Source organism: Monodelphis domestica, chromosome 4 (genome assembly GCF_027887165.1).
Source record: "Monodelphis domestica isolate mMonDom1 chromosome 4, mMonDom1.pri, whole genome shotgun sequence".
In the NCBI taxonomy this organism is placed as follows: domain Eukaryota; kingdom Metazoa; phylum Chordata; class Mammalia; order Didelphimorphia; family Didelphidae; genus Monodelphis; species Monodelphis domestica.
This window is the reverse complement of record NC_077230.1, coordinates 181128778-181148469: the sequence shown is the minus strand read 5'-3', so window position 1 is coordinate 181148469 and position 19692 is coordinate 181128778. Positions and strand designations below refer to the sequence as shown.

The window sequence follows — 19692 nt, the reverse complement described above, 5'->3', positions numbered from 1 at the left end:
CTCAGAGGCTCTGTTCTTCTGACCATGATGCTGGAAGTTGTCTTTTTGCTTAGACCTATTGGTTTCTCCCTTTGAAATACCGGAACTATGAAGAGTCAAGTTACAGATCAATAAAAGGTCTTGTTAACACTGTGTTAACAAGTGTGAAAGCCCAACATCAAAAACTAGTTCCTCTCTAGTGATTGAAGGGGGCAATAACAGAAAGACAGCCTACTATTTGGAGGGTGCTTAAGTAAATATTTCTAAAACCCAAGAAACACTTAAAGGTGAGGGAGGTGGGAAGGGAGTGAGACGAAACTAGTGAAAAGGAATTATACATATTTCTTTAAAGGAGTGACAAGTAAGGCACTTTCTCCATTAATTTATACTTTCCCTTCATCTTCACTGGCACAATTAATAAAAGTTATGCATAAATCATATGAGAGATCATTAAATCAACCAGTTCACAGTACTGACTAATTGGTAAATACATACTTCATGAAAACTGTGATAGGAGTACAAATGCTATTTTTTTGCAATTTAAAAGAAACCCTTTATTTACCAGTTTTTACTGGTAAACCACTGGCTCCTTTTTCAGTTCTACTCTAAATTATTTTCAAAATAGATGGAAGGAGAAGCATAGAGAGATAAATGTCCAAAAGCGGTTTCTAAACAACCCTAAACATGAAGCAGAAAAGTGAAAAATTCAGTGAAAAACCCAGATGATTTTAATGAACCAGATGCCTTGTGTTATATACATAGAACATCTGGACTTAGGGATGAACTTGTCACTTTTCATCCAGATGTCTGGCATTGTGTAGGCATAGCCTGGGAGAAAGAAAGAGGAAGAGTGACTTACAAAAGACAAAACCATTTGCCAAGATAATTTTGAAGAACGAAGCTGTAGTTTCATGAGTTATGCGGGTCACAAAATTGCTTAACTGATTCAGTCCTTTAAAGATATAGCTGTACATGAAAAGTTAAATTATTCTGTCCAGGGGAAAATAATTTTTCATCGTTTTATGGGGAAGAAAAGAGGGGGCTGCACTCAATATGGCTCCAGACTCAGAATCCTGGGATTGAGACATTCATGCTCTACCAAACATGCAAGAAGTATGTGTTACCAAATAAGGTATCACCAAGACAACAGAAGGAGGTGGGTCAGCTATGTGACAAGAAGGAAGGATAACAATTCACTTGATTCTTGTACCAGTATCCTTGAAATGTAAGAAGAGCAAGAGGAAGGTTTCCAGCATATTGGATAGATTTTTGGTGGAGGATGTATGGTAAGACATACACAGAATCATACAAGATAATAAGACATAGATGCAGACCATAGGTAGGTAAGTGATGTAGTGGATATAGCAGTGGACCTGGAATAAAGAAGACCTGGGTTCAAATCCAACCTCAGACACTTAATCACTGTCACTTAACTTATAGGACTCAGTTTCCCCATATGTGAAATAGGGATGATAATAGTACCAATTCCTGGGGTTATTGAGTCGATAAGATGAGATAATATTGTAAAGCACTTTGCAGACCCTAAAGCACTTTAAAAATGCTAGTTATTATTGCATTAGAGTCAAAGGATCTGGGTTTGGAACCCAATTCTGCCATTTACTTATGGCACTGGTTACTGAGTGACCTTGGGCAAGTTACATGACGTCTAGGGGGTTCAGCTTCCTCATCTCTAAAATAAGAACTCAGGGCTAGTGGATGTCTTGGCCCCTTCTAGTTTATAAATTTAGGATCTATGATGGGATAGTGAATCTACACAGAAATGGGAATTTGTTTGGGCCAGGCCCGGCTTTGCCACCTGACTGGTTTCATTTCTTATAGATAGAACTAATTCTCTCAAGGAACTGAGGCTAGAAATCAGATGATGTGGGTCCTCAGGCCCCACCACATCTTATTCATATTGGGCAGGTCACTTAACCATTCTAGACCTCAGTTCTCTCATGGGTAAAATGGGAATAATATCTTTGCTGCTTCCCTGAGATGTTTTGAAGAGCAAATGCAATAATGGCTTGACAACCAAAAAATGACACTTAAGTAGATGCAAAATTATTATGACTATAATTAATTAGAGGGAAAATATAAGCTGTCAAACAAACTGGCCAGAAGAAATTTCGAGAGATTTTCAGTGTCATTTGGGATAAATGCTCAGTCAAGGAGCCAGTGACAATTACTGGAGCCTCTACCATATTTTCTGTTCTTTAGTTGTTTTTCATCCACATCCAACTCTTTGTGATCCCATTTGTTTTATCAGGGGTGGGAGATTGCTAGTTCCTTCTCTAAACCATTTTATAGATGAGCAAAATGAGACCAACGGGTTAAGCAACTTGCCTAGGGTCATCCAGCTAGGGAGTGTCTAGGGTCAGATTTGAACTTATCAAGATGAGTCTTCCTGACTGTCTGAAAAAGTATGGCTTATCTTACCAATGGATGTTACTTATATAATCTTTCAAGTTTTCTGTTATTCTTAAAAGGATCTATCTGGCCTCAGATATGCTTAATACAAGAAACAAAACAGTTTACCAGCTTCCTCAATGACCCCTCTCCCCCTAAGAGAGACAAGTCACAGTTACCATCCTTTATATTAACAAAAGGCTCAAATATGTAATGTCCATTGCTTAATCTGAACTTCTGGGGACCTGGAGTCACAACTTTGTGGGGGAAAGAGAGAAAGAAAGAAGGAGAGAAAGAAAGAAGGAGAAAAAGAAAGAAAGGAAGGAAGAAAGGAAGAAAGGAAGAAAGGAAGAAAGGAAGAAAGAAAGAAAGAAAGAAAGAAAGAAAGAAAGAAAGAAAGAAAGAAAGAAAGAAAGAAAGAAAGAAAGAAAGAAAGAAAGAAAGAAAGAAGGAAAGAAAGAAAGAAGGAAAGAAAGAAAGAAAGAAGGAAAGAAGGAAAGAAGGAAAGAAAGAAAGAAAGAAGGAAACAAGGAAAGAAAGAAAGAAAGAAAGAAGGAAAGAAAGAAAGAAGGAAAGAAAGAAAGAAAGAAGGAAAGAAGGAAAGAAGGAAAGAAAGAAAGAAAGAAGGAAACAAGGAAAGAAAGAAAGAAAGAAAGAAAGAAAGAAAGAAAGAAAGAAAGAAAGAAAGGAAGGAAGGAAGGAAGGATGAAAGGAAGGAAGGAAGGATGAAAGGAAGGAAGGAAGGATGAAAGGAAGGAAGGAAGGAAGGAAGGATGAAAGAGAAGGAAGGAAGGAAGGAAGGATGAAAGAGAAGGAAGAAAAGAAGGATGAAAGAGAAGGAAGAAAAGAAGGAAAGATAAGGAAGGGAGGGAGGAAAGAAGGAAAGGAAGAGAAGGAAGGAAGGAAAGGAAGGGAGGAAAAAGAAAAAGGAAGAGAAGGGAAGGTGGGAGGGAGGGAGGAAGGAGAGAAGGAAGCAAAAGGGAAAAGGGAAAGAAATGAAGAAAAAGAGGAAGGGAAAGAAAAGAAAATGAGGGAGAAAGGAAGGAAGGAAGGGAAGAGGGAGGACAGAAGGGGATGAAGATAAGAAGGAAGAGGGGATGAAGATAAGAAGGAAGAAGGGAGGAAGGAGAAAATGTGTCTCAGATCAGGAGGAGAGTTAAAACTAATAGATCATAATAGGGAATGTAAACTTCAGTTATCTTTGCTGGTGATCTCTTGAGATTATATGGTACACAATAGCAGAAGTGTGCAGCTGGATGCTCAGTGATAAACCTCATCTGAAAGAAGAGGAAATTCCTTTTTTTCTCTACTCATACATTTACATTTGTGAAATATCTGCTCTTTTTTGGAGTATCTGAAGGGAAGTAGTAATTACTACCTACTAAATTCCACATTGCCCTTCAAGTCCTTTCCAAATCCTACCTCCTGGAGACATCAAACAGGACAACTTCAATTCTGAGTAGTTTTATGCTCTCACTCTCTGTAAATCATGTTTCTAAGATTTCAGTGCCTCAGTGTAGTGGGAATTGGCAGAAAGGCTGCCCAACTAGGTATCTGACTTACTGAATGTCAATCAACCAATCATGTAGAAAGCATGTGATTATCATCTTCATCTAATAAATGGCATGACATATAATATGTTACAATAAAATATAATATAGTAGAACATTATAGAATATAGTATAGCTCAACATAGCATATTAATTCATATTGAATCATACCATTTCTTCCTATACTTCTTTTGCTGCTTTTTTTCTTCGTTTGCTGTCTTACTATAACACTGCATCTTCAGCACTAGCAGTGGGTACAGATTAGACTTCTTAAATACATTTTTCATTGTTACTTCAAAAGAAAGTTGTGATTTCATTGAAATGGCTGTTCCTTCCATGATACAGATGGCAATGCCTACATGTCTTCTTGAGTTGCTATGGCTAAAAAATTCATGTCCCCAAAGAAATACATGACCTGCCTTTTGGTGATGGGCCTCTTGGAAATTAGCTAAGGTGGGTCCTCAAATGATAAACACAGAGTCCATTGTCTAACCTACAACTGAAGCCCACAGTCCATTGACCAGCTTCACAGGATCTGATAGAGCTGATGCTTTCATCCTATAATCTTCCAGGATCTAAGGTATTCAAATCCACACCTTAAGGAAGTATCAGAATAGTGTATTAGTAGTACTTTCCATTTTTGAGAGAATTAAAAATATAGGAACTCTATGGGGTTTTTTAGTGGTCATCTTCAAGAATTTAAAAATAAATCAAGTGCATTTCCATCTCCTCCTGTCTGACTCCTTACCTCTACCCTAGGAGAAATTGAGTTATTGTCAAGATCTACTTTTTAAAGAGCTTTCATGTATATTTGGTCATCCAACTGCTCTGTGTAACATTTTGCCAGTTTATCTTATAAGTAGCTAAGGAGTTTAGCTTTTTGTTAGTTAAAAAAACAACACAAATACACATACATCAATACATATATACACATATTTATATCAAACTTCATGATGAACAGATCTAGAAAGTATCCAAACAAAAAGAAGAAAATATTCACAAAATGACAGAACCATTACCCCAAGGCAGCGATAAAAAGACAAATATGAAAAAAAGCAAAAGAACTGACAGATGTTCTTAGACCACATAATAATTAGGTTAAAAACTTAGAAAATCTTAAATGTCAAGTATCCAAGAGTAGAACTAATAGGTAATAACAACATGAATATGAATGCAATGAAAATGAACGAAGCTGAATGAATTTAATAATATTTTGACAAAGAAGCATTGAATAAATTATTATTTGTGGATCTGCTAATAGAAATGAAGGGTTTGTGAAATTCATAGAGGAAGGGGAAATGGAATAAACATTTATCAAGCACCTGCTATGTGCCATTCATTGTGGTGAGGTCTTTGCAAATATTTTCCCTTTTGATCCTCACGACAATCCTGGAAGACCATAAGCTCCTAGAAGTCAGGGACTATCTTTTGCTTCTTTCTGCATCTCCAGCACTTAGCACAGTGCCTGGCACATAGTAGATGCTTATTAAATGTTTACTGAGTGAATGAAAAGTAGGTATTCTTATTGTCTACATTTTGCAAATTAGGACACTGAGAAAAATAGAGGTTAAATGATTTGTGCAGGGTCACAGAGCTAATTAATATCTGAGACTGGATTTGAATTCAGTTCTTCCTGACTCCAGCCATGGTGCTTTATTCATTGGGACACCCAGCAGCCTCTAAGAGTCAGGACCAAGCCATTGATAGCAATAATTACAGAAAGATCATCCTAAAGATGCTTTGACTTATTGTTTGATGTAGGTTTACAAGGAAATGGCAGGAACAACATAATATTACAAGTAGCAAAATTAGCGCCGACTGGACACCTTGACAGACATAATCAAGAGGCCAGAATTATATTTCCTCATTTTCCTCTGTTTCCTGATCTATAAAATGAGCTGGAGAAGTAAATGTTAAACCACTTCTATCGTTGTCAAAGAGAACCTCAAATGAGATCACAAAGAGGTGGATTCTACTGAAAAAAAACAAACAAAGAATTTTATAGTACTTTAAGATTTACAGAGTACAAATATGTTGTTTTAACTAACCCTCACAACAGTTCTGGAAGGTAGGTGCTATTTATCATCCCATTTTGCAGATGCAGAAACTGAAGTGGAGAAAGATGAACTGACTTACCCAAGCAAGTAAACATGGGAGACAGCATCTGAATTCAAGTTATTCTGACCAATGCTTTATGATTGAAAAAAAATTTTTTTTTACCACAAACTACAACCTTGTGAGGTAGGCAATATAAGTGTTATATGTCCTGTTTTCCAGATGAAGAAAGTAGGTGACTTGCCTGAAGTCACAAAGCCAAGCCTGAGGATTCAAAATCCCACATCTTTCTAAGATAAGAAGGGAAGAAAACCAAATGAAAGGAAAGAAAGAAAAACATATGTTTCATTTCTAACAAGTAAAAATATCCTACAAGATAGCAAGTATCCTCAACATAATATTACATACATATATACACACACATATAATAGGGTAAAAAAGGGCAGCAAATGTCATGCCCCAACTATTTTGATCAGCTTATTCATTCAAAGCTACCTATCCCTAGCCTTCCAAATCTAAGTACATCTGGAAGCCCTGTGGCTGCATTCTCCTTATCACCTCAGCTAGTTAACCTTTAGCTGCTATTCTGGAAGGCATAGGCTTCTAAAGGGTCAAAGTATACCAGGATTATAGAAAGAGACCTTAGAGATCATCTGCTCCAGCCCTCTTGTATTATAGATGAAGAATACAAGGCTCAGAAATGTCATAGATTTAGAATTGGAAGGGGCCGTGGAGGTTATCTATTTTAATGCCTTCATTTTTAAAGAATTAATTAAGTTGCTAAGATGAATATATTTGGAAGGGATGAGCAAGGTAACTATATTATGTTGGGGGGGAGTTACTTTGGACAATGAAGCATTATCAGTATTGGACCTATATTAAAGGATAAACTAAATGAGATACAGATGGAAATAGAAAACAAAATAATAATTGTGGTGGACTTCAATTTTCCCCTCTTAGCACTAGATAAATCTAGCCAAAAAATAAATAAGAAGTCAAGGAGATAAATACAACCTTAGATACACGTTAAATATACTAGATATCTAGAGATCCCCCATACACCTGCATGAAGGTAATAGTAGATCAAAACCTGAGCATATACATAATCCAAACATAATTTCTAGTGGGAAAACAATGCACAAGTTTTTCTGCCAAAGTCTTACTTTTAACACTCATCAAACTATGGAGGTAATCCTGAATTCCTGAAGGGTTGTAGCACTGGAAAAAAGTTCCACTGGTTATGGCCAAGGTGGAATGACTTGGTTTTGGAAAGAGTATGGTCCTGGAAACAGATTGTGTCAGTTGCCTAAGGCCCAATCTAGCTAACCATGGTCCTGGTAATGTATATTAGCTGAGAATCAGATGAGTTAAGTTTATCAAATTAAATGCTGGCAAGAACATGGATGAACAAAACAGGTCTAATATTACATTGTTAGAGTAGCTGTGAATTGTTTGTTTTTTTTTTTAGAAAACAAAATGGGAGTGGGCAGCTGGGTAGCACAGTGGATTGAGAACCAGGCCTAGAGATGGGAGGTCCTAGGTTCAAATCCGGCCTCAGCCACTTCCTAGCTGTGTGACCCTGGGCAAGTCACTTGACCCCTATTGCCTAGCCCTTACCACTCTTCTGCCTTGGAGCCAATACACAGTATTGACTCCAAGACGGAAGGTAAGGGTTTAAAAAAAAAAGAAAACAAAATGGAAATACACATTGAGATCTATTTGTGCTCATTAACCTGGGGATCCCATTACTAGGGGCATTATCAAGAGGATAAAAAACTGTGTACTTATAAAAATATTTATGGAAGCTTTGTAATGACAAAATAATTGGAAATAACCAAATGCAATGAATGGGAGAAATAGATTGTGATATTGTAACATAATGGATTATATTGTTATTAGAAATGACAAATATTGGAAATATGAAGAAAATAAGGGAAACATGAAGAGATGAAAAGAGAAGAAAAAAGAATAAGAATAAAACTTACCATGATTGCATTTAAAAAAACAATACACAAAATCAAGAGAAAAAAACGTCCAAATAAACAAATCCAATGTGAAAGCAGAGGATATTTATATTAGCATATGCACATAATTTATTTATTTTAAACAAATTATAAACAATGTAGAATTTCTGGGTTTGTATGTAATTTTTAATTTATTTGTTTAGTTAAATTTTTTTGGTGGTGGTGCTGGTGGTAGGTACCAAGTATATAATAAAATCTTTAAATTAAAAAAAGAATTGATTTGTTTAGGTATACATGTAAACTCTATGGCTTAACTGGACCCAGACAGTCAAAAGGAAATGAAAGGATGAATGCCCTGCCATCCTAGAATACAAGAACTAGAAAAGTGGGCTATTTCAATTCTTAGATTTAGGACTGGAAAGGACTTTTGAGGTCCTCAAATCCAAATCCTCTCATTTTATAGGGAAGAAAACTACTGAAATTCTTTGATTCCAGGGACAATGCTCTTTCAACAGTCCCAGTCCATTTTTCTCTGTCTTTACTCTAACTTTGGATGAGAATAGAAGTGGACTGAGGACAGAACCTTGGGGTAAATGCACAGCTCATATAACCCTTTCCAAGTTTCCCTGAATTCCACCTACTCCCTGTTTCTTCTAGTGCAATAATACTCTATTATTCATGTACAACATTTTATTCAATTATTCCTCAAATGAAGGGCACTCACTTTGTTGAGTTTTTTAGTGCCACAAAAAGACTGCTATAAATCTTTTTATACATTGGGGTCCTTTTCCTCTGTTTGTGACAAACTTGGGGTGTATGGCTACTAGTGGGATTTGGGTCAAGAGAGATACAGCATCTAGAGACTTTTCTAGTAGAATTCCAAATTGTTTTCTGGAACAGTTTGTCCCAGATTTCTCAGGACAGTACTAGTTCCAGGAAAAGAAAGTGCACTTTTAATGAGGCTTTGCGAAAGAAATGTCCTTTGCCAGACCATGTGTTCTGATTCAGAACCCTATTTGTGAAATTTCAGTCAATCAACAGGAAATAATAACTGGGTACAGAGAGCACTGTACCTGGTGGTGTAAGAAGTTAACAGAGGCAGGAGTAGATGAAGCCCTGTCCTCAAGAAACTTCTGCTAAGCCTTACTTTAATTATCAAAGCACTGACTTAGAAACAGGATCAGGGGGGGTAGCTATTACAAAATCACATTATTCTGCAAGTGTTATAAAAACAGGGGTTACATGAAAAGCAAGGGAAACAAAGAAAAAATATACTGGTTGCCTGTTCTCATTTGTGACATGAAATAAAATTCAGAGACTTGTGAATCAAAAATTCTCTAGTTAAGTGATCCTGGATTTCTCTGTTCTTCTGTCCTTAGCCCTCTTCATTTAACCAGTCATACTATCAACAGAAAGGTGGGGGGGGGTAAGAATTATTCCCTTCTTTTATGCAAATCTATTGTCTCTATGTGAACAACTAGTTCCAGGGTGATAATGAATTCCCTAAACATAGATTAAAAAAAAGAACAATGTTTGTTTAAGATTTATGCAGCAATTTATAGTTACAAAGCATTTTAATATAGAGAATATAATTTGATCCTTGAAACAGTCTTGGGAGGTAGGTGTTAAAATGATTATCTCCATTTTACAGAGAAGAAAGTTGAAGTTGATGGAGGTTTGAGGGGTTTGTATGAAGTCATATGGGTAGTAAGTGACAGAGTTAACTGTACATATACAGCCTGAAAATAATTATTGTCTGATCTGCTTTGTTCCTAAGAAAGCTTTAAAAGATCTCTTTTCTTTTTCTTTCTTTTTTTTTTTTTGGTTTTACTATTATTCCTGTCTTTCATCATCTCATATCTTAGCAATAGCTAGCATTTGTATAGTACTTGAAAGCCGTAAAGCACTTTATATAGTTTATCACATTTGATCTTTATAACAAGCCTGTGAGGCAGGTATTATTATTATTATCCTCATATTACAGCTGAGGAAATAGATGGAGAGAGGGACTTACCAAACAGTAATTGTCTGAGGGTGGATTTGAATTCAACTCTCTCTGATTCCAAATCCAGCACTCTATGTACCACCATCAGGCATGATTCTAGTAAACTGAACTAAGGGAGAGAAAAAGTTATGGTTTAAGTCTGGGATGAGAAATTCTAAATTTGAAACCTGATTCCCTATATGGGACCAGATACAAAATGGTGGTAATGTTTGCTAGTTGACACTGAGACTATGAATAATACATTCATCCAAATGCTTTGAAATATTTTATTCTGAGGTTTTATTCTGGCTAGATGATCACTCTGACTTCCTGGATAGTAATGATTTTTATCACCTATTTAGTTCTGCCTCCCTTTTGAGGACCACAGCTCAGGAAAGGATGGATGAGGATATCAAGGTAGCTAGAGGCTGTGGCATCAGGAGAGATTCCTTCTATTTGGAGTTTACAATGGACATATTTAATGACAGCAGCAAACACTTTAGTTAATATATATCTCCCCATTCTATGACTTATTTGATGTTGATGCTCAGCAAATCTTTTCCTCTCTGGGACCTCCTGTGTTTTGAGGCTTCTTCAAAGTAGCTGGAGTTTGAATTCTGGTCTTCTGATTCCACCTCAAGTGTTCTTGTCATTATTCTTAACTGTCTCCTCAGGGCATAAGGGAATGAATTCAAAATGGCTTGCTAAAATATCTTTGGATTTTTCCTCATTTTTATTTGAAAGAAATCTGAGCCTGGAATCACTTAATCTTAAGGACACTTAGGGATTGATTTCAAGATACCTTAAAGAAGGGAATATTCCACCCAAGAGGAAAAGATCACAGATGGTACTATTGCCAAAATGAAAAATAAAATAAAAAGCCATTCAGAAGAAATCAGCAAATATTGAGCCACTTTTGTGACATTTGGTAAAATCTTCATGAGAATACATCTATACAAACTGAAATTATCCTTCCTAAAAATATGAGAGGGGGAAGAGGCAGACTATTATGAAGGATTTTATTTTTAATAATATTTTTCCTCAATTACGCAAAAAAAACAATTTTAACCTTCATTTTTAAAAAATCTGAGCCATATTCTCCCCTTCCCTGAAATGGCAAACAATTTGAAAAAAATTTTTTTCATGAGTAGTAGTGTAAAATAGATGCATGAGTGCAAAGGGATAAGAAATAATTGAGAATTTTCTGTAATATACCATATTTTTCTCTAAGAATATTTTATTTCTTCCTAATTTCATGTAAAAACAATTTTAACATTTGTTTTTTGAAAAATTTGAGTTACAAATTCTCTTCTTCCCTTTCTCTCCTCCCCTTTCCCTGAGAAAGTAAGCAATTTGCTATTGACTATACATGCGACATGCTATCTCTTAATGGAGATACAATGGACAGAGAACCTAGAGGCAACTAGACTGGGATTTCTATTATTTTTTATCACAAAAAGTTTTTTTTTTCCTAATAAGAAGACCAGAAACATAAACTGAAAGGCTGTCTTCAAAGTGGAGATTTTTCACATGGAAGTAAAGATTCAGCAAGATTCCATGACAGTGGGGGGAAGGACCTGCTTATACCAAAATATTAATAGCTGCTCTTTTTGTGGTGGCAAAGAATTGGAAACTGAAGGAATGTACATCAACTGGGGAATAGCTGGATAAGTTATTGCATATGATTATAATGAAATAATGTTGTGCTGTAAGAAATGTGAACAGGATGATCACACACACACACACACACACACACACACACACACACAAACCTGGAAAGACCTATATAAAATAATGTAGAGAGCAGAACCAGAAAACACTGTACACAATAACAGCAAAAATGTATGATGATCAATTGTGAATGAATGAACTATTATCAACAATGCCAGGATCCAGGATAGCCGCAAGGACCTCATAATGAAAAAGACTATCCATTGCCATAAAAGAACTGATGCAGTCTGAATGCAGATTGAAGCATGCCATTTTTCACTTCATTTCCTTCATGAATTTTTGCTAGCATAAGTGATATGTGTCTTCTTTCATAACGCAAGGAATATAGAAATACATATTGCATGATAGCATGTGTACAACAATATCATATTACCTATTGTCTTAGGTAGGAGGAAAGGGAAGGAAGGAGAGAACATGGATCTCAAAATGTCAGAAAACAATTATTTAAATCATATCTACATGTAATCTGGAAGATATATATGTATATATATATGTAATTCCATAACAGGGAGGCTCTCAGAGAAGAACACATTTAGAGATTTGTTGAATATCAGCATTTGAGCAAGGTATAAAAGAGCTGAACTCTGTTCACAAATGTTTGCATAATCACAGAGACTTCTTGTGTAAAGAACAAAAAGAAAACAAGGAATTCCAAATGGTAACGAGTTTCTCTAGATGCTGTTAGATTCAAACATTTATTAAGTGCCTCCTAAATTAAAAGAGGAAGAAGGCACAAAGACCAAAAATAATCCAGGATCTCAAATGGCTTCTATAGGGTATCCTAAAAGTCTTAGTGCAGTTTAAAACTCAGGTAGTATTAATTAATAGTATTCTGTTAGGGAGTACAACATATACATGGGTACATACAAGGTAATTTGAGGAAAGGGAGAATATTAATGACTGGGGAACTCTGGAAAGGCTTCCTGTAGGAGCTAAGCCTTGGAAGTCCAGGAGTCCAAGAGGCAAAGGTGATAAACAAGTGACTTTCAGGCACAGGACAAAGGCTTAGATATGGCAGATGGAATGTGGAATTTGGCAACAACTAGTAAGCCAGTTTGGGTGGAATATAAAGTTCATGAAGGAACCAAAGTGAAAGGTCTGGAAAGGCAGGCTGGGGCCAGATTGTGAAAGGGATTAATTGCCAAGCTGGGAAGTTTTTAATTTATCCTACAGATAATAGGGAGCACTGAATGACTGAGTTGGTCATATCAAGCAACTAAATGCAATAGCAACTCCTCAATGAAATCTATAATAATTGAAAGTGGCTGAAAATAAATATTTCCCAGATCATGTCATGTAGGTAGATGGGCACCTCATTGACTTAGTCCACACACACACATGTCTTGGATAGGTCCTGAAGATGGACAAGGAGGTGAGCCCAGAACTGAACAGGAAGAAGGGGTTTTTAACACATTTGGGCAGCTAACTATATTATACTTTCAAAAATCCCAAACTGCTCACTGCTATAGAAATTCTAATTGACTATGAATTATGGTCTTACAAGAATAAAAATGGCTGAGACTCAAAGGATAATGGAAAAACTGTGGTAGGTGTGAGTAAGTAGCAGCAGATTATTTGTAATAATATATTCATGATAAATTGTTTTTTGGGGAAAAGGCATCCACAACATTTATAAATAGAAAAGGACTTGGGTTGATCAAATAGATAAAGTAAGGAATGAAGCCCAGGTGCTCTACTGGTAGCCATAAAATATTGAAAGATCCCAAGAAAGGCTTACAGTCTATTGGGTACTCTAAAGAAGATGGAGAGAACATTTTATACAGCTCAGAATTAATTTTTGAAGAATAACTTGTGAATGTCTACATTCAGCAAAAGAATTGATAAATAGAAACAAGAAAAACATAGCTTACACATATCTATCTATCTATCTATCTATCTATCTATCTATCTATCTACACACATTTTTGTCTAATGATGCTTTCTCCAGTGTAGGGAGAGGAAAGATGGAGGGAGATACTTGGGAATTTTAAAGTAATTAACAAACAAAAAATTAATAAAATTCTCAACCAAAAAAAGAAGATGGTGAGAAAGATAGACAAGAATAGCAAGAGATGAAAAGGTCACCTGTGCTGTAATCTGCATTCTTGGAGGGAATGCTTATTCTGATGAAATCACATAAACCTACTGAAGTCTTAATTTCCTGAATATTCGATGTCAGAGGGGAAAAAAGAAGATAAATGAGAGGAAAAGGTAAATTATAATAAAAAGTTAGGCATCATGAAGTGAGGGGTAAGGGGTATTATTGTATGTGTCCCAAACCCTTCATTAGTGACATATAACAGTGGAAAATAATCACACAAACACTGAAAATACACAAATTGGTACTTTTGATCATAACACACAGAACAACAACAAAAAGGAAACCAAGAGAGGATGCAACTTCAAATTTTACAACTAAGTCTCCTGGGGGAAAACTGCAACCAACCTGTAAGACTTTAGGCTCCGTAATGCTGTGAATAAAACCTGCCCAGCCACTTCCCTTTCCATCTCCAGCATCACCATAATAGTTCTCTAGAATTGCCCACCCTATTGCCCTGGCATTAAGCTTTTACCCCTCTTTCTTACAGCCTCCGTCCATCCCTGCATTTGCCAGCCTAGGATAACAGCTTGCTTTTTCTTTGTGGTGGACGTGTGCTCCTCCTCCTTCTTCCAAATGAACCACTGAGAATAGCATTGGAGAGCAGCCAGCCCCACACAGGTATGTTTGTTTATGTTACCCCGTTGAGGAGACTGGGGAATAAGATTAAATCTATTTCAGAATAATAAGGGAAGAAAACTAGTCCCCCCTCCTCTCTCCCCTCCCCCCAAACCCTGCAGCTTTAGAACACTTCCAGGCCAGAGAAAAAGCTTTCCTCTTCACATTTAATATTTGGAAATGCTTGAGGTTTGAGGAAAACATTTTCATTAAAGCTTTTGATGTTGTGAAAGAGCTCGAGGGCAGTGAGAGACTTCTTTGCTTCACATTTCAGAAGTACTTCTGGACTTGGGGAGAGAAGCTGATGAAATGCTTCCCTGTTTAAATTGTCTTGCAGGAAAATGAATCCTCTCAAATTCAAAATAGCCTTTTAAAAGTACACATTGGTATCAAATATCATCCAAAAGCCCCAATATCACGGACAGGGGAGAACTCACAGTCTTCTTTGAGGAAATCACATCTGTGTTAGCCTTTGGCTTCAAACATCCTCAGAATTCAGGAGGCTGCTGAGTCACTGATTCTTAGGCAGATAATTCATGAAGCTTGAAATAGAACAACTCAGAACAGGGCGATAATGCTAGCTACTTGCTGCAGCAAATGACCTGGCCTGTGGTCACCTGGAACTAAAACCTTTTAAAAAATGCCCTATACTAGAGAGAGACAGAGATAAATGGACAAAAAGACCCAGAGTGGAAGAGAAGGAACTAACTTACCAAATGATCTAAATGGTTATATTTGCTGTTGTTCAGTTGTTCTAGTCATGTCCAACTCTTCTTGACCCCATTTGGGGTTTTCTTGGCACAGATATTGGAGTGGTTTGCCCTTTCCTTCTCCAGTTCATTTTATAGACGAGGAAACTGAGGCAAAAGCAAAGTGTCATACTTAGGGCAACGTAGTAAGTCTGATGCCAGATTTGAACTCAAGATGAGTCTTTATGAATCTATCCACTGTGCCACCTAGCTCCCCAAATAGTTTTAAGGGAAACATAAATTAGATTTTTGAGCTGCAGAGTCTAGTATCTTGCAACTGGAGATATATAAATACTAAGGAATATGCAGACTTCCATCAAAGGGAATTTCAATCAACACATTAATTAAATACTCACAGGATACATGACCTATATCAGGTATATGAATATCTGTAACAGATGTGGCCCATCATGGAATCTAATGATAGCTAGCATTTAAACATTTGCAAAATCCTTTACAAATATTTCATTTTATCCTCACCACAATCCTGGAAGGTAGGTGCCTGTATGATCCTCAGTTTACAGATGAGGAAACTGAGGTAAGTAGGAATTAAGTGACTTTCCCAGGGCTCACTGAGCTAGTTTCCAAGGTCAGCTTTAAACTCAAATCTTTCCAACAATAAGATCATTTTCCTATCCACTGTACCTCTGAGCTATCTCTGATGGTGTATTCCTCACCACTAATCTTTGGAAAAGCTTCCATATACCTCAAAACTTTAATAAGCTTAGGAAGAAGACTAGATAGAAGAAGAATGTGAGCATAAGAATGAAGTCAAATCTACTTTACTTCCTCCCTTCTTTTTTTGATAAGCTTGACCTCCTCAGAATATGGATGGAATCTTGTCTTCCCTACTACCACTGGAGGCTTGCAAAGGACCTGGGAGGTTTTTTTTTGTATTGCCCTGCCTCCTTTGGTGTTCTTAATGAGTGGTTATCCATCTATAATTTGTCAACATGGAATCTAGAAACCCCAAATTTGTAGCCTAGTAAGATCTGATGAACCCCAAGTTTTAGGATTAGCTTGTAAGTTGGAGACCCCAAAGCTTGTCCTTGTTCCCTGTTCCCATGAGAATCCACCCTGAAGGGAACCTCAGGCTAGCAGTTTCAGACTGAATAATGGACCCCACAGTCAATCCCCTTCAGGTAGGACCAAGGCCAAGCCAAGTGACTCTTCTTGTCTTCAGAAGCTTCTCCCACTGTATCACACCCTCCTTTCCAGGATTGAGCTCAGGACCTTCAGCTTACAAGACTGACTTGCTGCCTACTGTACTAAAGAGTCACTTGGGTTGGGGTTGGCCCCCACCTGGGGATTGTCATTTACCTTGGGGTCCATTATTCAGTCTGATACTGCTAGTCTGAGATTCCCTTCAGGGTGTATTCTCACAGGAACAGGGAACAAGGACAACCTTTGGGGTCTCCAATTTACAAGCTAATCCTAAAACTTGGGGCTCATCAGATCTTACTAGGCTACAAGTTTGGGGTTTCTAGATTCCATGTTGACAAATTCAGATTGTTAGAACTTAGCTATACTGATGTTGGTTAGACCTAAGCCAATCATTCTCTGGAAACAATTTTATTGTCAGATATTTTATTCATCTCTTTATTTCTGGGTATTGGTAAAACCAGTTCAGGAGGATATGCCTTTCTTCAATGTCCTAAAATCCTTTAAATTTCGTATAGAACCTACCCTTCTCTTGTCTTTCCTGGGCTCACCTTCTCAAGGACTGACTGGACTCTGTTGTTTGCTGACCATTGTTTTGCTGCTTATGTTTAGGGAGGAGCAAAAAAAAAGTTAAGAGGACATAAAGCATAATTCAGAAAAGGCCACTTATGTCCTTAGTTGCAGATTTTCTTGTGCAAAGAAGTCATACAGGAACCTGGAGCAGTCCCAGTGGGTTCTGTCCATTATTCATGCGACAATTCCCCAAGTGGAGGGACAGCTAGGTAGCACAGTGGATAGAGCCCCAGGTCTGGGTCAGGATGACCTGGGTTCAAATTTGACTTTAGTCACTTCCTAGCTGTGCCCCTGGGAAAGTCACTTAACCCCAAATACCTAGCCTTTATCACTCTTCTACCTTAGAACTGATACTTTGTATCTATCTAAGACAGAAGATAAAAGGTTAAAAAGAAGAAAAAACCTATTTGCGTAATCTGAAAGTGGCAGTCACTTGGGTATATTTGCTTTTCAAATCTTTTCCTACAAGGCTTATTTGGGGCACAGGGACTCTCCCTGTAGGGCCCTATTTGGAGATCTGAGTGCTGGTGGAGAGGCATAATTCACCGGAAGTGTACAAATTCTATTAGTGATGAGGACAGCCCAAGCTCTACAATCCTGACACTGTGGCTCATGTGGGGATAGGTTGCATCTTTCTGTGAATTCTTCTTTTCAGTTAACAACAGTTAGGCAGGAAAACACTGAGGATAGGGGACCAATTTGGCTTATTTTTGTTATTTTCCCTGATTTGTAATTGAATTTCAACTCCGGCTACTCCTAAGCTTGTTAGTGTTTTACCCCTGAAACCAAGGTTCCATGTCTCATTTCCACACAAGCCAATTAGCTTCACTTAGAGGGAAAACTCCCATTTGGACCAACAAACACTCTCACTCCAGGCAACCTTAAGCTAAATTCATCCTATTGGTATTTTTTTTGGTGGGGGGTAGGGAGGAGGGGTTGATCCCCTTAATCCACAACTACTATGGGGGGGGGGAACGGAAATTTATGCCCTTGCAAAGATGGGTGAACTGCAGAGTCTTGATTGAATTGGATAGCGAATTCTTGTGTATTCACTCTGCTTTCTATCTGAGCAGACAATCATTGAAATGCTGCCATTTTCAATTACTTAATCACTCAAAGCAAGGCTTGTCTTAGTTAGGGTCCTCTCTTTTGGTGGTATACTGTAGAAAAGGTCTGGGCTTGGTGTCAGGAGAGATCTGTTTTCAAATTCTGATCTCAATACACATTAGCTGTGTGTCCAGGGTGCATTCACTTCTCTGAGCCTCAATTTCCTTCTCTGCAAAATGGGTTCACGATGCTTGCTTCAGCAGCACATATACTAAAATTGGAACAATACAGAGAAGATTAGCATGGCTCATATGCAATGATGACATGTAAAATGGATGCAATACTACCCGTAGGATCTCAGTTGACAAGGCTGTACTGAAGATAAAATGAAATGACATGAAAAAAATTTGAAAACCTTAAAGTGCTACATGAATATCAGATATTTTGATTAGTATATATTGAGGGTTTTTAGTTTTCACACACTCTGGTTTTGCCTTACTCCAGCCTCTGCAAATTTTCTAGGGGACAATGAAAGGGAACACCAAAAACCAACAAAAGATTCTTGGACCAAAAAAGATGTATCTTAATATCTAAGCTCATTTAAAAGGCCTTTTCCTATTCCTTGATAAAGTAAAATGAAATATATAAGTAGTTCTCTCCAAGCCTCTACTTTATCCTTGGCTAAAACCCATCAACCCTAACTGTCCTTCCCCCCACCCCCCCACCCCCAGTTAATCAGAGCTTAACTTCATAAAGAGTCCATTTTTATCCTTCTGTTCCATTCTCAAAATCTGATCTCCGGTGTTTTCTGCAATTAGTGTTTGATATAGTATTAATATTCCTATTTATCTCTTACATGCCATATGGATTAAATTCTCATTACTTTTGATCTTAATACTTTTAAAATATGTAAATCAGCTGACACCCTCTTTAAAGCAATGTTTGCATCCTTGTCTATTATTGCCTTAGGCAAAAGGAAAATATCTGCATTGCTAAAATTGCCAAATTGGGTGAAAACCTCAACAATTGTACCTTAAATTGATCAATCTCAACAAATTAAATAGTGACCAAGCAAAATTAATCCATTTATGCCTAAATGGTCCTCAGTCTTAAATAAGAAGACTCCAGGACCAGGATAAGAAATATAAGAAAATGCCTTGTATTAACATAATCACATTTCCGTATTATCCTATTTAAGATTATGTGATTTACTTGAGTTGACTGTCATAGAGATGGGGGAAAAAATCAAGCTTTTCTCAGATATTGATAGACACTTCTACTAGAGAGGGTTTTACTGTCCACATACAATGCACGTTAGTGACTGTATATTGGGACCTTCAATTTCACCTTAACTGGTTAATTATTAGCCCAATATTGACTTTATAGAAGAAGAGCAACTAGGTAAGAATGACAAGGAGAATTAAATTGCAACCAGGAGAGTTTGCATGTCTTGCTTGGTTTTGCATCTGTTTTTCCAAAGTAATAATATCCTTGCAGCTGTTAACTTGTGGTCTTCTTTCTGTATTATGCTTGAGCTAATTGTATCATCCTGGGGACTTGAGAGCGCTTTAAAAATATTTTTCAGCCATTTATTTTTATTTTCAGGAATCTTTTATATTAAACAGGAGCCCAAGTCTTTCTCCCTGCTGGATGTAATTCCTGCAAACTTATTGTGATTTTTGCATGCTTAGAATGTCAATTACCTCTATTAAAAAAAATCTACTTCTTATATTACTTCAGAATAGAAGTATAACTGCTCAAAGTTTTTACCGAT

The 19692-nt window shown here is 37.0% G+C and overlaps 1 protein-coding gene, 1 long non-coding RNA gene and 1 other non-coding gene across 3 annotated transcripts in view; 2 read left to right on the top strand and 1 right to left on the bottom strand.

Annotated features, from left to right (window-relative positions):
- Positions 1 to 19692, bottom strand: part of MYO3B (myosin IIIB) — a 700839-nt gene that overhangs the window by 124867 nt on the left and 556280 nt on the right. The window lies entirely within an intron of this gene.
- Positions 1213 to 19692, top strand: part of LOC103106667 (uncharacterized) — a 29128-nt gene continuing 10648 nt past the window's right edge. The window contains exons 1-3 of the long non-coding RNA XR_008911229.1: positions 1213 to 1265; positions 6037 to 6179; positions 14261 to 14391. This is a non-coding gene — a long non-coding RNA (uncharacterized LOC103106667). The remainder of the gene's footprint in view (positions 1266 to 6036; positions 6180 to 14260; positions 14392 to 19692) is intronic.
- On the top strand, positions 18170 to 18273 carry LOC130454131 (U6 spliceosomal RNA). The gene has a single exon (XR_008911815.1). It is a non-coding gene; the product is annotated as a U6 spliceosomal RNA (small nuclear RNA).